Below are 14,645 nucleotides of genomic sequence, written 5' to 3' on the forward strand. Positions count from 1 at the left end.
AACCCCTGCTCACCCTCTAGGTAACGTGGCGCGAGCAGTCAGGCTAGATTCCAGAGGGCATTAGGTTAAGCATTCAAAGTGTCCCACACAATAACCACCACCCCACCACACAGAGACACAAGACTGTATTTATGCAAAAAGAAAGTTCTTTATATAAAAGATTTCTTCAAGCAGGCTGGTTAAAATACAGTTCTTCACTTAAAATAGGTTCCAGTTACTTTCAATGCTTTTAGGCAGTCCACAGTTCTCAAAATGGCAATTTTCTACCTCGAATAGGCTTCTTTAGGTGTCTGTGCGCTTCGTAGCGCCTCCGGTACGCTTCGTACAAGGTTTTGAATGTGTCTTGCTGTTTCTCACGCTTCTCGCATGAGCACGCGTACGCTGGACGTGAACCGTACGGACCGTACCCTCGTAGGTACGCGTCGTACACGTCCGGTACGCCTCTTGCAGAACCTCACGCTTCCCGCGTGAGCAAGGTCCTATATATTCAATGGAGTACGGACCGTACCTTCACGGGGGCCTCGCACAGCTGATACGAAGGGTGCCAAAGCTCACGCTTCAGGCGTGAACAGCGTAGCGGTACGGCAGCGCCAGTACTGCCCGAACAAAGCAACGGACGGATCGTACCAGCGCGCGCAGGTCACAGTATCTTTGTTCTTTGGGGGAGATGGTTGTAACAGCCTCAGGGGTCCACAGAGGGGTGTCCCACGTCCCGTTGTCGTCCCTCGTAGTCAGTGGGCGGCGATGCTTCGTGGGGCACTTCAGAACTTCCCAGGCTCACAACGAGGTCGGCAGAAGGAGGGGCCGGCCGGGGGTGATTTCTAGCGCGTCGCAGCGCTGTCGGCTTCGCTCAGGGGGATGAACAGTGCGTCGCAGGTCCTTACAGGAGCTTCCACGGCAAGGGGGGTCGCAGAGGCTCGGCGCTTGGAGCCGTATCAGTCTCTTCTTTGCTGTGCGAGCTACGGCTCGGGGGGGGGGGTCAGTTGCTTGCGGTGCTCGGACCAAGTAGGCAGGCCTTGCTTTGCTCACAGTAGCCCCGGTGGCAGATGTCGCGGTGCTCAGATGAGGGGCACACAGGTTCTCTGGGGTCAGCGTTTTTGTAGAATCACCTCCAGCAGCTTCTCTTCTTCCAGGGGAAAGGTAGCTCTCACTGTTCCTGGGGCGCAGTTCAGGGGGCAAGTTCACAAGCAAGCCCTTGGAGATTGTTTGATAAGCACAAGTTGATCAAAAGTCTTTCTCAGTCTTTTCTTCCTCTCCTTCCAGCAGCAAGGCACTCACCGCAGGCCAGTCTCTCAGGCTTAGAGACAGTAATCCTCCATACAGCTTTTCCAGGCCTTCTCTTCAGGCAGAGTTTCTTCTTGGCGCAAACAGGATCCGATTTCTTAGAAGCAGGGCTCCTTCTTTTATAGCAAGTTTCTTTTGTTCTTTGTCGCCAGGGGGCCTGGGCCTGGCTCAGTCCAGTTTTGGAGCACTTTGTTGTGGTGACTCTGCTCTTTCCTTTCAGCAGCAGGGCAGAAACATCAGCCGCTCCACAGGGGGCGGAGCCGGCATTGTGGTGGCAGAGCACAGGTCTATTCAGAGTCAAGGTGGACTCCTCCCACCCATCCTGATGTAATCTCTCTACCCACCACCTGGCAGCCAGCCTGTCTCCTGAATTCCCCAGCCCTGCTCCTTTACTGTTACTAGACAGAACACACACACACAGCAGAGGCAGACTGAAATGGCCAGGTCAGTAAATACTAACTTTCTAAAAGTAGTATTTACAAACACAGGATATTAAAATAAACTTTACTAAAAGAAGTATTTTATTATTCTGAGTTCAGGCATACTAAACTTGACTTTCTACCATGCTCTATGAGTCCACTGGGATTACAGCGTGTAGTAATTCCAGCAGCCCATTCTGGCCTATGGAGAGCAGGCAGCCTTCAATAGGGAAAAACTAACATGGCTGTAATTCACTATTAAGACATGCCACACACATCAGGGCATGTCCTACCTTATGCCTACAATGCACCCTGCCCTTGGGCCTACCAGAGGGGTGACTAATATGTAGTTAAGGGAAGGTTTAGGGACTGGCAAGTGGGTGCACTTGCGCAGTCAGCGTGACAGTACCAGACTGCACGCAGGTTCTGAGTGGCAGACCTTAGACACATTTTACTAGGCCGCTTCTGTGGGTGGCACAACCAGTGCTGCAAGCCCACCAGCAGCATTTGTATTTACAAGCCCTGGCACTCCTGGTGCACTTTACTAGGGGCTGATAGTAAACCAAATAAGCCAAACATGGACACCAATCAATGTATACATTTTACCATAGGGAGAGCATATGCACCTTAGCACTGATCAGCAGTGGTAAGGTGCCCAGAGTCATAAATCAGCCAACAACAGGTCAGGAAAAATACAGGAAGAAGGCAAAAAGTTTAGGGATGACCCTGCAAAAAGGGCCAAGTCCAACAGGATGCATTTCCATTAGTGTGAGGCTGACTAATAAAGGTGTTTGTCACACTCCAAGGTGCCTCATCTCTGTCAATGCAGGTCTCTTGCCACTTGGCATGCGGCATCTCTGGCATACTTGCTGTAGATAATGCATAGGAGTCCATGTATAGTTTAGCGACATGCATGCATTTGCTCATGGATTAGGCTCCCTATTGGGCATGAAGTACATGGTCGTGTATGTTTTTTAGCAAGGTCGACCACACAATGGGCCATCAACAGCTGCTGAGGGTGTGTCTCCTGTGCGCAGGTCGCCCTTCAGTTTCCTGATCCGGTGTAATGGCTCTTTGGTGATTGTGCATGCATTGTCTCTGGGTGTTCCATGTGACACTGGACACTCCTTACTTTACACACGCGCCTGTTGCAGTTGTCCTTCTGACATCCTAGTCTTTGTGTGCAAAATGGGGCATTTTGCAGGGAGATGGCGCCTGCTGCTGCGGGCCCTGCACAAGCACCCAGTGGCCACACACACTAGATGGTGTGCATCATGTTTGGCTCGCTCACATATGCCATACTAGTCCACAGCATCTGGACCTCATGCTGCAACGCCCTCTGCATTATGCACATGATCCATAGATAGATCCACTCCAAGTTACGACAGACCATCCCCCAGGTCCATGACAACATCCGTCTCATATACTGCCCTGCCCTCTACGGAGCAAGTACATCCAAACTCCAAGGAAACTGGTCCACTTCCAGGGGGCATCTGCACACCTCAGCTTCAACACCCTGCGCCCCAGCCACCTCACCGTCTACCATAGATAGCTGCAATGGATCACTGTCTGCTGCAGGATGACCTCCACACTCCCCACCCACACTCAGGAGGCAGTCCACAAACCCGACCCCACACCAACCTTGTGCGTCTGTCATCCTAGAACCCGTTGGTCCATCTCCGTGCATCCAACCTTGCCCTGGCACCGTTCTTCACATCCACCGTACTCCAGCATAGAGGACATTGTTCTCCCACCTGGCCACACATACCTGGGTCTCCTTCCCCGGGTACCTCCACATGGGCCATGACCGCTACGCCTTGATGATGATCTCCCAAATAGGTCTGTCCGCACAGTTTAGCAAGCACCCCCTCAGCAGCCAGAGGCCATTACAGGTGAGTGTTGTGCTCCATGCCTACATTGAATGATACCTTGTGACCCATGTGTGTTCTGTACCAGACTCTGATCCCAGGGTATGGATGGCTGGAGTTAGTTCAACACTCAGGCATAGTTAGACATTTCCACACACATATGTTGTTGAATAATGCCAAATGACAGCAACATCTCATGTGCAGAACAATAAGATTTTATTTTTGGTGGGGTGAGTCTTTTGGTAGATGTGCTAAGGTGCTCTACCGGGGGAATAGAATCCAAAGTTCACAGGGGGAGATGGCATCCTTGTCAGTTGGAGTCATCAGAGTCCAGACCACAGTGTTGGTCATCATTGGTCAGACTGTGTCCAGCAACTCCATGTGACAGAGAATGTCATTGGATGAGGTGCTGCTGTTGCGCCAGAGGGCCAGGTGCCAGGCCATGTGACCTGGGAGATGGGGATGGTCCGCTGACTCTCACGGTCTTTTCCGTGGACGACCCACCTTCCTCCGGGGACCCTCAGATGCAGGCCTGACGATGCTGGGGACGCTCACTCAGATGAATCCTCCTCCTCCTCCCTCCCTGTGTCTGGTGCTGGTCTACGCCTGGTGGCACAGGGAGGGTTTGCCAGGCTTTGGGTGATCTGACGGAGTGATTGGCTCACGTCCCAGTGCACCGCCAGGAGCTCAGCCAGTCTTGCCTCCATCCGTCCTTGGTGTTGTTGATGACTGGCATGATGCTCGACCTGCAGGTCCTTAATCTCATCGAGGGTCCCCTGAATCCCGGAAAGTCTGGACACGACCTGGTCGATGCCTCTGGTGTCATGCCGGTATGAGTCCAGGATGTTGCGTATGTGTGACATACCGGGGTCCTGAGCTGGCTGGTCAGGTTCGCGCCTCCGCCTGCCTCCACTCCCACCACCCCTGCCCACACGAGCCTGGCCTGCCGTTGTGGGCACATCGGGTCTACGGGACCCCTGAGGGATGGCATTTGCAGGGTTGTCTGCCTCCTCCTGGGTGCCCGCAGAACCTTGTCCCTCCTGGTCAGACTGGCTGTGTTGTTCAGTGCGAGCAGGGCTCCTGGGTGTCTCCTGGGATATGGCAGGAATGGGGGTGGGGGTTGGCACAGATGTACCTGACGCAGGTGCTGCAGGGGCTTGGGCACCAGAGGGGCCAGGTTGGTCAGGGTCGTGGTGAGAGTCGTCGCTGCCGGTGGGATCGTCTTTACGCGGTACCTGGGACTGTGATTCTTCCCCCCCAGTGTTGGGAGGAGATCGTTGACGTTGCCCTGTGTGTGAGAGAGAGACAATGTTAATGCTGTTTCATGCCACATCCATGTTTCATACATATTCAAGTTAACACAGTTCCTCCAGGTAGTTGGATGTCCCTAGCATTCCTCAGTGTCCACTTGGGGATGGGTATGTTGCGGGGGACAGATTGGGATGTTCTCCTGAGTGTGTGACCTGTAGATAGTTGGCTCTGATGCTTACTTGGCTCTGGATCGGTCTTGTTGTGTCACATGTCCATTGTGGGAGTGTGTGAATCCGTTGCCTGCCCCGGGGGTGTGTGCTTGTTTTAGGGGTGTGTGTGACCGGGCGTGCTGTTGTGTGTAGTGTGAGTTGTCATTGGGTCTCCCAGGTGAAGTGTGTTCCCCCTCATGGTGCATGCTGGCATGACAGTGTGTGTGAGTTCCTGTGCTGGGTATGTGAGCTGGTGGAGTTGTTGTTTGAGTGTACAGTGGTCCCAGGAGGGCCTTGTGCTGTATACAGCAGGGCCCAGTGTCAGCTACCTTGTCAGTACTTTGCCAGTCCCTGTGCATTGTGCATGGGTATGTACCTATGCCATATGGGCTGAGGGCATTATTGTCTGCGTATCATTTTCACAATGTGTTGTGTGGGGCCCACCCTCCCAGCCTCCCGGACATCCAGTCTTGTGTTTGTGGTTGTTGTAGCCTTGGACATGGCCTTGCCTTGATTTGTGAAGGGTGCATGGTGACGTTAGTGGCATGGGTGTGGATTTTGAGTGTGGTTGTGTGCGGTGAGTGCTTGGGGGTAGGTGCGTGCCTTTGTTGTAGTTGGGGTGTGGATGCCATTCCCCCCATGTTACGTGAGTTATTTGTGTACTCACCAGGCTCTGCGACTCCTTCGACTCCGTGTACTCCCACCGGCGGTAGCATGGCCATCACCTTCTCCTCCCAGGGATGGTAGTGTACGGGTCTGCGGGGCGGCCCTCCTCCAGTGATGTTAGTCTGGGCATATTCTTCATTCAGTTTCCTCTTGACCGCCCTGCGCAGATCACACCACCTGGCTTGTCATTCATGCCTGGTCCTTCGAATGGGCGCAACAGCCTTCACCTTATCGACAATCCTCTGCCACATGGCAGATTTTTCAGCTATGCTGGTCTGTCTGACCAATGTTCCAAACAGCTGTGGCTCGACTCTGATGACTTCGTTGACAAGGAGGTCCAGCTCCGCCGTTGTGAACTTTGGATTCTTGTCTGTGGGCATGGTGTGGGGTGTGGGTGTGGATGGTTGTGGGTGTGTGGGTGTGAATGTGAGTGTGTGTGTGTGAATGTGAAGAGGGGGATGTTTGTGGAGGAGGTTGTGTGAAGGTGTGTGAGTGAAGGTGTAGCAAAGGTATGAGTAATGTGGGGTTGTTTGTGTGTGGGCTCTGTCAGCAGTAGGTCTGTTGCAATGGTTTGTGTGTGTGGGCCCTTTTTATTGGTCAATATTTGGGTGTGGCTGTGTTTGAATTTTGGTGGGTGTGTTATAAGAGGTGGTTGTGTTTGGGGCCTCTGTTGGCCTGTTTGGATGTGGCAGGTCAGTCATTGAGATGTATTTTGTCGTGTAGACGTGTTTTGTGTTGTTGTGCGAGTCGATTTGACCCTCCTTGTGCTGTTTTACAGTGTCCTGGTTCTGTATGAGTCTTTTTCGCATAGGTACGATCCGTACATACGCGATGCTGGGTGAGGGTGCTGGGGTACGGTGTTGGTGTGCGGCGCGTACATGCGGTGGGGGTATGGTGCGTACATGCAGTGGGGGGGCTGGGGGTACAGTGCGTACATGCGGTGCTGGGGTACGGTGCGTACATGCATTGGGGGGCTGGGGGTACAGTGCGTACATGCAGTGCTGGGGTACGGTGCATACATGTGGAGGGGGGCTGGGGGTACAGTGCGTACATGCGGTGGGGGTTTGGTACGTACATGCGGTGGGGGGGCTGGGGGTACAGTGCGTACATGCGGTGGGGGTACGGTGCGTACATGCGGTGGGGGGGCTGGGGGTACAGTGCGTACATGCGGTGGGGGTACGGTGCGTACATGCGGTGGGGGGGCTGGGGGTACAGTGCGTACATGCGGTGGGGGTACGGTGCATACACGTGCAGCCCTGGGGAATGGCGCGTACATGCGGTGGTACGGTGCGTACATGAGGGGGTGCTGCACGTACATGGGGGGGTACGGCACGTACAGTTGCGGGGCTGGGCTGCAGTGCGGACAGGGTGGTGTATGGTGCTGACATATTTGGGGGTGGGGGGGCTGTATGGCTCGTACACGGGCATGAGTTTACCCGTGTACATGTGTGCTACTGCGTTGGCTCCGTACGGGCCTTTTTACGTGCGATTGTGTATTTGGACAGACGGTCGGGATCGTACTTGCGCGCTCGGACTTGTGTTTTACGATTTGTATGTGAAACTGTCCGGATCACTTTCGTACACTTCTTTTACCGACGATATTCGGATGTGGACACTTTCCGACGCACTCTCGTAGACTTTTCCCGATGCTATTCGTGGTTATTTGTCACGGACGAATCGTACTTGCCAGTTTGTACGGTACTTGTACGACTCGTACGTAAAAAAATACGGATACGGGTCGTACGCAAATTATTTTTACCGGATCGGAATCGACACCAAGCTGTTGACTTGTATTTAAAAAGTGAAAAAGAAAATAATAGTAACTGGCAAAAGTTAGCTGTGTATTTATTTGTAGAGGAACGCTTTGACTTGTCCATATGGCAAGTTATATGTAACTACAGTTAGAATCAATTAGAAGATAATAAAATGCCTGCTAATGTGGAAAAACTATGAATGGCCAAAAATTCAAACAATCAACATTTATGATTCTTTCCAGCATTGTGGAGGGCTGTTATGACTGCTCTCCAGCACTCACTACAACTCCACAATCCATGCAATATGATGCCATCCGGGAAAACTCTGGAGCTAAATCTTGAAGTTAAAATTGGACCTCTGAAGGCATTCTCTGCTCGGTGTTGTTGCTGCTGCTATTGAGGTTGAGGGTCCTTCAGCCTCGTGTTGACTTCTTGCTGCTTTTAGATGATTGCCATGGTATGTATTTAGATGGTAAAGCATGGCCGTAGTCCCACAAGAATATTTTTTAGTTGTACTCCTTGACAATGTCTTGTCACGTATTGTGCATTGCGCACATTTAGCTGTAAAACTGTGTAAACCAATTAAATTTCTTTGTTTGGTAGGTAAATTCTTTTCGTGAGTTCCAATGTTGAAAGATATTCTTTGAAAGTGCTGGTTTTTACAAATGTGTTGTTAAAATAAAGTTAAATCATTATCTTACTAAACAGATAGATTCAAACTTCCTGTAAAGTATGTCTATATATATGTTTTGCACTTTGTCCTTTGTATTCGTGACTACTGACGTCATTGCGATTTCAGGTGTGGCTGTGAAGAAGGAAAATTTATTTTTGATGTACTTATTTCGACAAATGAATAAAAAGAGGAAAGTTAAAGAAGTATCTTACAAAATGGCTACACTGGAACTTTATGTAAAATATGTCTATATATGTGTTTTACACTTTGTCAAAAGCACCCGGTATTCGCAGTGTGTCCTTGGCAATTGCACTCATAGAATCACACAGGAACTATCTATGCAATCAAACAATCACTGAGGCACTACTCATGCACTTACGTAATTACCCTGAACTTCACACTCACTCACACACCCATACAGCCACTCACACCCAGTCACCGACCTATACTGCCACTCACACACCCACTCTCAAAATTTACAGGTTACAGTTAGGAAATAAAACTAAAAAACCTTAGAAATTCACTGAAAAAATGAACGGTTACAGGGACATTATAATTTGGAAATTTTATTTAAAAAAACTTCAAAATTCACAGAAAAAACAAAAGGTTACAGAGACGTTGTAGTTAGGCTCAAGTTTCACTCGTACAAAACCAGTGAAATTCAGCCACTATAGTTAGCTGAGCTAACTATAAATCTCACCTCCACAATGCATGGCTTATGACCTCACATAATACTTCACTCATGACATGGCGAGTGGCATCATTCATGACATCACTGATGACATCTCACATTACATCCCTGATGACATCACTTATGACATCATCCACAGAATCTCTGACGCACTCACTCACACCCCAGTATAACCTTTCATACACCCACTCCATACTACCATTCTCAAAACCATTGACACACCCATACCAGTAGTTACACAGCCACTCACTGATTATTAGGTCTACACACACACACATCCACTCATAGACACAGATAGCTACTCATACAGCAACTCACTCACTAATACACCCACTGATATATCCACTAATACACCCATACAGCCACTCACATACTGTCAGTCACCCATAGAGCTACTCACACACCTACTTACTCACCCATAGAGTCAATCACACAGCCTCTTACCTATACAGTTATACACACACCCACTCACTTATTCATACAGATACTAACACATATTCACTCACCCATACTGTCAGTGACACAAGCACACACTCACCCATATAGCCACTCTCACAATCCCTCACTCACACATACACTCATATACTCCAACACTCACCTATACTGTCTTTCACATATGCAGTTACTCACCCATATACCACTGACACATCCATTCACTCACCAACACAGCCATACACAGACTCAGTCACCCATACAGCTCCTCACAGACACACTCACAAACCCATACAGCCACTGACTCACATACTCAAACATCCATGCAGGCAGTCACACACACCCTCACACACCCACACAGACATTCATACACCCATACAGGTACTCAGACAACCAATGAATCACCCATACAGTCATTCATTTACCCATTCACCAAGCCATACAGCCACTTAGACACCAATTGACAGACTGATACAGACATTCAGACAACCTAGTCACTCACCCATACATTCACTGACGCACCTAATCTCTCACGCACCCACTGAATCATCCATACAGGCACTCATGCACGCACTGATTCATCAATGCACCTTGGTATATATATTTAACACTCATAAACTTCTAAAAAACAGGTAAGTACCCGGCGGAGTATGAATAGTAATTTTTCCCTACATTAACTCTGCAGCACCTGCCCTGAGGTAAGCACCCAGTGGAATTAGAATAGTAATTTTGCTCCCCAGTCACTGTCCGGCACCTGCCCTGAGAAAATTACCAGAAGGAGTAAGAATGGGAATTGTGCCCCTTAGTCACTGTCTAGGACTTGCCCTGAGGTAATTACCCTGTGGAGTAAGAATAGTAATGTTGCCCACTGTCACTGTCAAGCACCTGCCCTGAGTTAAGTACCCTGGCGGAGTTAGAATAGTAATTTTGCCCACAGTCACTGTACAGCACCTGCCCTCAGGTAAGTATCCAGCAGAGTTAGAATAGTAAATTTGCCCCCAGTCACTGTCCGGCACCTGCCCTGAAGTAAGTAATGGTTGCTGGAGTATGAATATTAACTTTGCTTCCCAGTCACTGTCCAGCTCCTGCTGTGAGGTCAGCACCGAGTAGAATTAGAGTAGTAATTTTGCTTCCAGTCACTCTCCAGCTCCTACCCTGAAGTAAGTACTTCAGTCAGAATAATATTTTTTCTTCCCAGTCACTGTCCAGATCCTTCCATGAGGTAAGTAAACGTCAGAGTAAGAATACTAATTTTATCCCCAAGTCACTGTCCGGCACCTGCTTTGGGGTACACCTACCTGTACAGTTACATAACTCACATAGTTCCAATATAGATTCCTCTGGTTGTGATTCTTCCTCTCATATCCACTCTCTGACATTGTCCCTTGAGTACTCTCCACTGTCTTTGTTTCCTCTGTAGCCACTTTTTTTATTTTGCATGCATGGGTATAACGTCCTTTAAGTTTGCAGAATCTATATATTTGCCCTATTGTCAGACATGGCTGCTTGTTAGCCAAGTATCCTGGGATGGCATAATTAAAGGAAAAACATCTTTTACTGCTCAAACCTTTACTTTTACTCACATTAACATATTTATTATACCTAAACTCTGATTCTTATTTATATTGATGTTAAGATTTAATCCCTTGGATATTGACATATTCTTTATGTGTTCATTATTTCATGCCTTTAGTCATTTCCTCATACTGACGAGCTGTGGCAATGTCTTTGCCTAAAGTTAAATCATCTACCACTAGTCTTTTTGTTATAACTTTGTGTTATTTGTTCTGTGTACAAACTAATCACAAATCATTTGGCCTTGAAAACTTTAATAAATTACATTTGGCATCCAGAGTTCCTTTACATATGAATCTACTGATTCGTTTGGCAAATGTCCTCTACCAAAAAACATATGTCTAACCACAATTGAATTTATTCTTTTTCCAAAGTTAATTTCCAGCTGTTTGAATGCTGCATCATATGCTTCTGGGTCATCTTCCTCTTCCTCTAATAGAAGTGGTGCTAAATGTTTTAGCAGTCATCTTCCTTCTGCTGCAAGACATTGTTAAAGCATAGCTAATTTCTTCTTGTCAGTCTATACTTCTCTGCCTGTTGCCTCCACATACACTTCAAAGCCTCTGTGATCATTCTAACCTTGGTTCACCAGGGCTTTATAGAAATAGTTGTGGAGCTTCTTCTGTGGTTTGCTGATGGCTTCAAGTAAAAAGTGTGAGATGAGAAAATGTAGTTCACCCTGAATTCACAATACATCACTGCTAAGAACTTGGGATATCCTTCTAGTTTTTCATGTACTTTATATGCCATGGGTTTTGTTTGCCTTGAATGTAATGCAGAAATCAAATAGTTTATTAAATGTCTATGGCTATGTCTATGGCTTAGATGGCTTAGACAGCGTATACGCACTAGTTACTGGATTCTGGCTGACTCATCACGTCCAGTCTTGCTGGATACATGAGGTCTGTGGTCAGGCTGGGTAGCCCTACCCTTCAGCTGCCTCGCCTTGGGCCATAGCGACACGCAACTCCAACTACCCACCATCAGACTCCTGCTTTGGTTCCCGTTTGCGGGGGTGTGACCTTCAGGTGCCCATCTGTTTCTAGGGGAAGTCAGTGACCAGTGACCTGCAAGCTGCAACAAGGCTGGGGTAAGTGCTCCTTGCGCCCCCAAGCCCCTTATTTAACTCAGTTTAGTGCTAGCGCTAGCACCAGTGCTTTGCCCCCTTCAATTACCCTTCCTGGTGATGGCGACATGGAGAAAAGTACGACATGGATAGGACTGCCATGCCACGGACGAATGCAGGTGCACATAAACGTTTTTTTACTCCATACAATGCCATACAGTGTGATACAACGTTACACAGTGTGATACAACCAGGGCCGGCTTTAGTGCTGTTGGCGCCCTGTGCGACAATGTTTGTTGGCGCCCTCCCCCCAATGACCACCTCCACCACAGATTCTCTCACTAGCACCCTTTAACAGTGACCAAGTCACCATAACCACACTCTCTCAGATGCATTGAATTAGTTATATAGCGCCACTCATATCAGTGTAGGGTGTCCGAGCCCTTTGCATCACACACACATTACACAGAGACAATCAATCATACGTGTGTAAATACGTGTATAGGAAATGTTACATAAGCCAAAGGACTGAAAGTGTAGGAGTCACGTCATCCATACTGGTAGGCAGTATAGTTTAAGAGTGCTTGGTGTGGAGAAGCACAAACGCAGAGTCGAAAAAGAAATAGCATAGTTGGGAGTTTTCTTTAATAATAAGAATCGATTTCTAGCCAAATTAACCCTTTTTGCAACATTAATCAATGTTCTAATAATGTATACTTTGCGGTGTGTATGCAGTTCTGGGATGAAAGTTAATAGCTCACTATTCTATATTAGGACTTTAAGTTATAAATTTCAAGTAACAAAAGGATGTCTGTATTGAAAGCAGTAATCTGCTGATCTGTTTACATCATACGCACTCTGTAATCTACTTGGTACACGTTCTTTGCAGCAGGCATGTTAACCCTCTGCACTAACTTCACCTAAGTCAAAACCTCAACTATGCAAAATGCTGATCTCTCTCCAGGAAGATAATTAATCACACGAATTTTCTTGACATTTATGTGAGGCCTGGTAATTGCCGGCGGAAAGAAACGCTGCAGCAGGTGCTTCAAAAGCTTAATAAACTTTCAAACACGGCGCCCCCAGGAAACCAGCACCCGGTGCGGTGGCACCGGTCGCACCACCCTAAAGCCGGCCCTGGATACAACGCCATAAGGTGGGGTAGCTACACAGCTGCAGTCAAGCACTGTGGTTGCGGAAGCGGCCTGCCCAAACACTGGTGTGACTTGCAACCCGGGTGTTCTCTCCAGCTCCTTCGCTATTCTAGTCTCTGTCATAATCCATCAAACATAACTTGGCGTGTTTGTGCCCTGCCCCATGTTAGCAGTTGCTAAATCATGCGTGAGGGGGGTGAGGTGGCACCCTTTTGGTCTGCTAATAAGTCAAATGAGAAGAACACTCAAACACTGAAAGCAAGGCTTCACCATGATCCCCAGAATCAGCACCCAACACAAGCAAAAGGTGGGCCAATGAGGCACCCACAGCTTAACAACCTGCAACTTGTATCTGTTGGACTACTCAGATGAGAAGACCGACCGAGCGGCAATCAGCGAAGAGCAAACTGAACGCCACGCAAAAACCACAAGAAGCACAAAGCTCTAGGATGAGCGTGACAAGACATACATCAAGGGCTCAGGGCACCCACTTCAAAGCCCTCATAAGGAACTCTAGCACCATGAAGACCACTAGGAGCAACAGTGCCTTCAGGGCACTCGACCCAGGTTTTGGAAAATATCCCACAGGATCTTCATATACAAGGGATCTTTAGCGATGACCAGGAAGAAGGCACAGAAACTAGTAATAAAAACAAAGACAAGAGCATGGAATGGAATGGAATGGAATGGTGAAGAAAGATGCCCCTTGAATGGAGTCAAAGCACAGGACAGAATGAGAAAGGTGAGGAGGACCACAAGGTCAACTTCAGTGAGCCACCAAAGAGGGGCAGACCAAATAACTACAATAAACAAGGCACAGGGATCATAACTTACTTTAAAAAAAATGGACATGGATGCAAGCCCAATCAGGGGCCTTGGAAATCCAGGGCCTGAAATGTGCCCCCTACAGCAAGATCCTCCAAAGGAAGCCACCACGGCCATCGCAGCCCCCACACCCTTAAATAAGCTGACTACGGCACCAGCCTCATAGGGTTTGGGCCAGACAAGTGGCCAGCTCAGTTCAAGATCTCCTGGGAACACATCATCTTCACATAGACAGGATGCCACCAAGGCCGTCCTGAGTCAAGCAGGAATCCCTGCCATGTCAGCAACACCCTCAGCAAGTTGGCATAACACATTATAAAGGCAGTGGAACTTGACCATCATAGAACTATAAATCGGCCATATCATCAGGTTCACAACCAATAAGTAGGCATCTGAGGAATCTTTATAAAAACTAGGCTCTCGAATAGCCAGGAACTACGGCGACAGGACTTAGCAAAGCAGACAACACAGGGGAATCAATAGACCGACAGTGCGGAACCACGGCCGTTGACGCAGTTGCAACGGAGTGGGATTGGCAATCTTCAGGCATGGGAGACATAGATCAAATTACAGTAATAACTCCCTAATTACCTCAAATCTAGAGCCTTATCAGAATTTACATTGGGGAACCACAATGCTTACCCCAAGCCCATCCATCCAGAGCAGAGACCGATTACGACACACATTTAACATCTAGTGATCTAGGGCCATATGTAGGTAGCTAAATACCGGTCGGTAACGGCCGAAATTCGGTAAATGTCACGTTACCGACCGGTAT

The sequence above is a fragment of the Triturus cristatus genome, chromosome 5_1 (genome assembly GCF_964204655.1).
Source record: "Triturus cristatus chromosome 5_1, aTriCri1.1, whole genome shotgun sequence".
Lineage (NCBI taxonomy): Eukaryota > Metazoa > Chordata > Amphibia > Caudata > Salamandridae > Triturus > Triturus cristatus.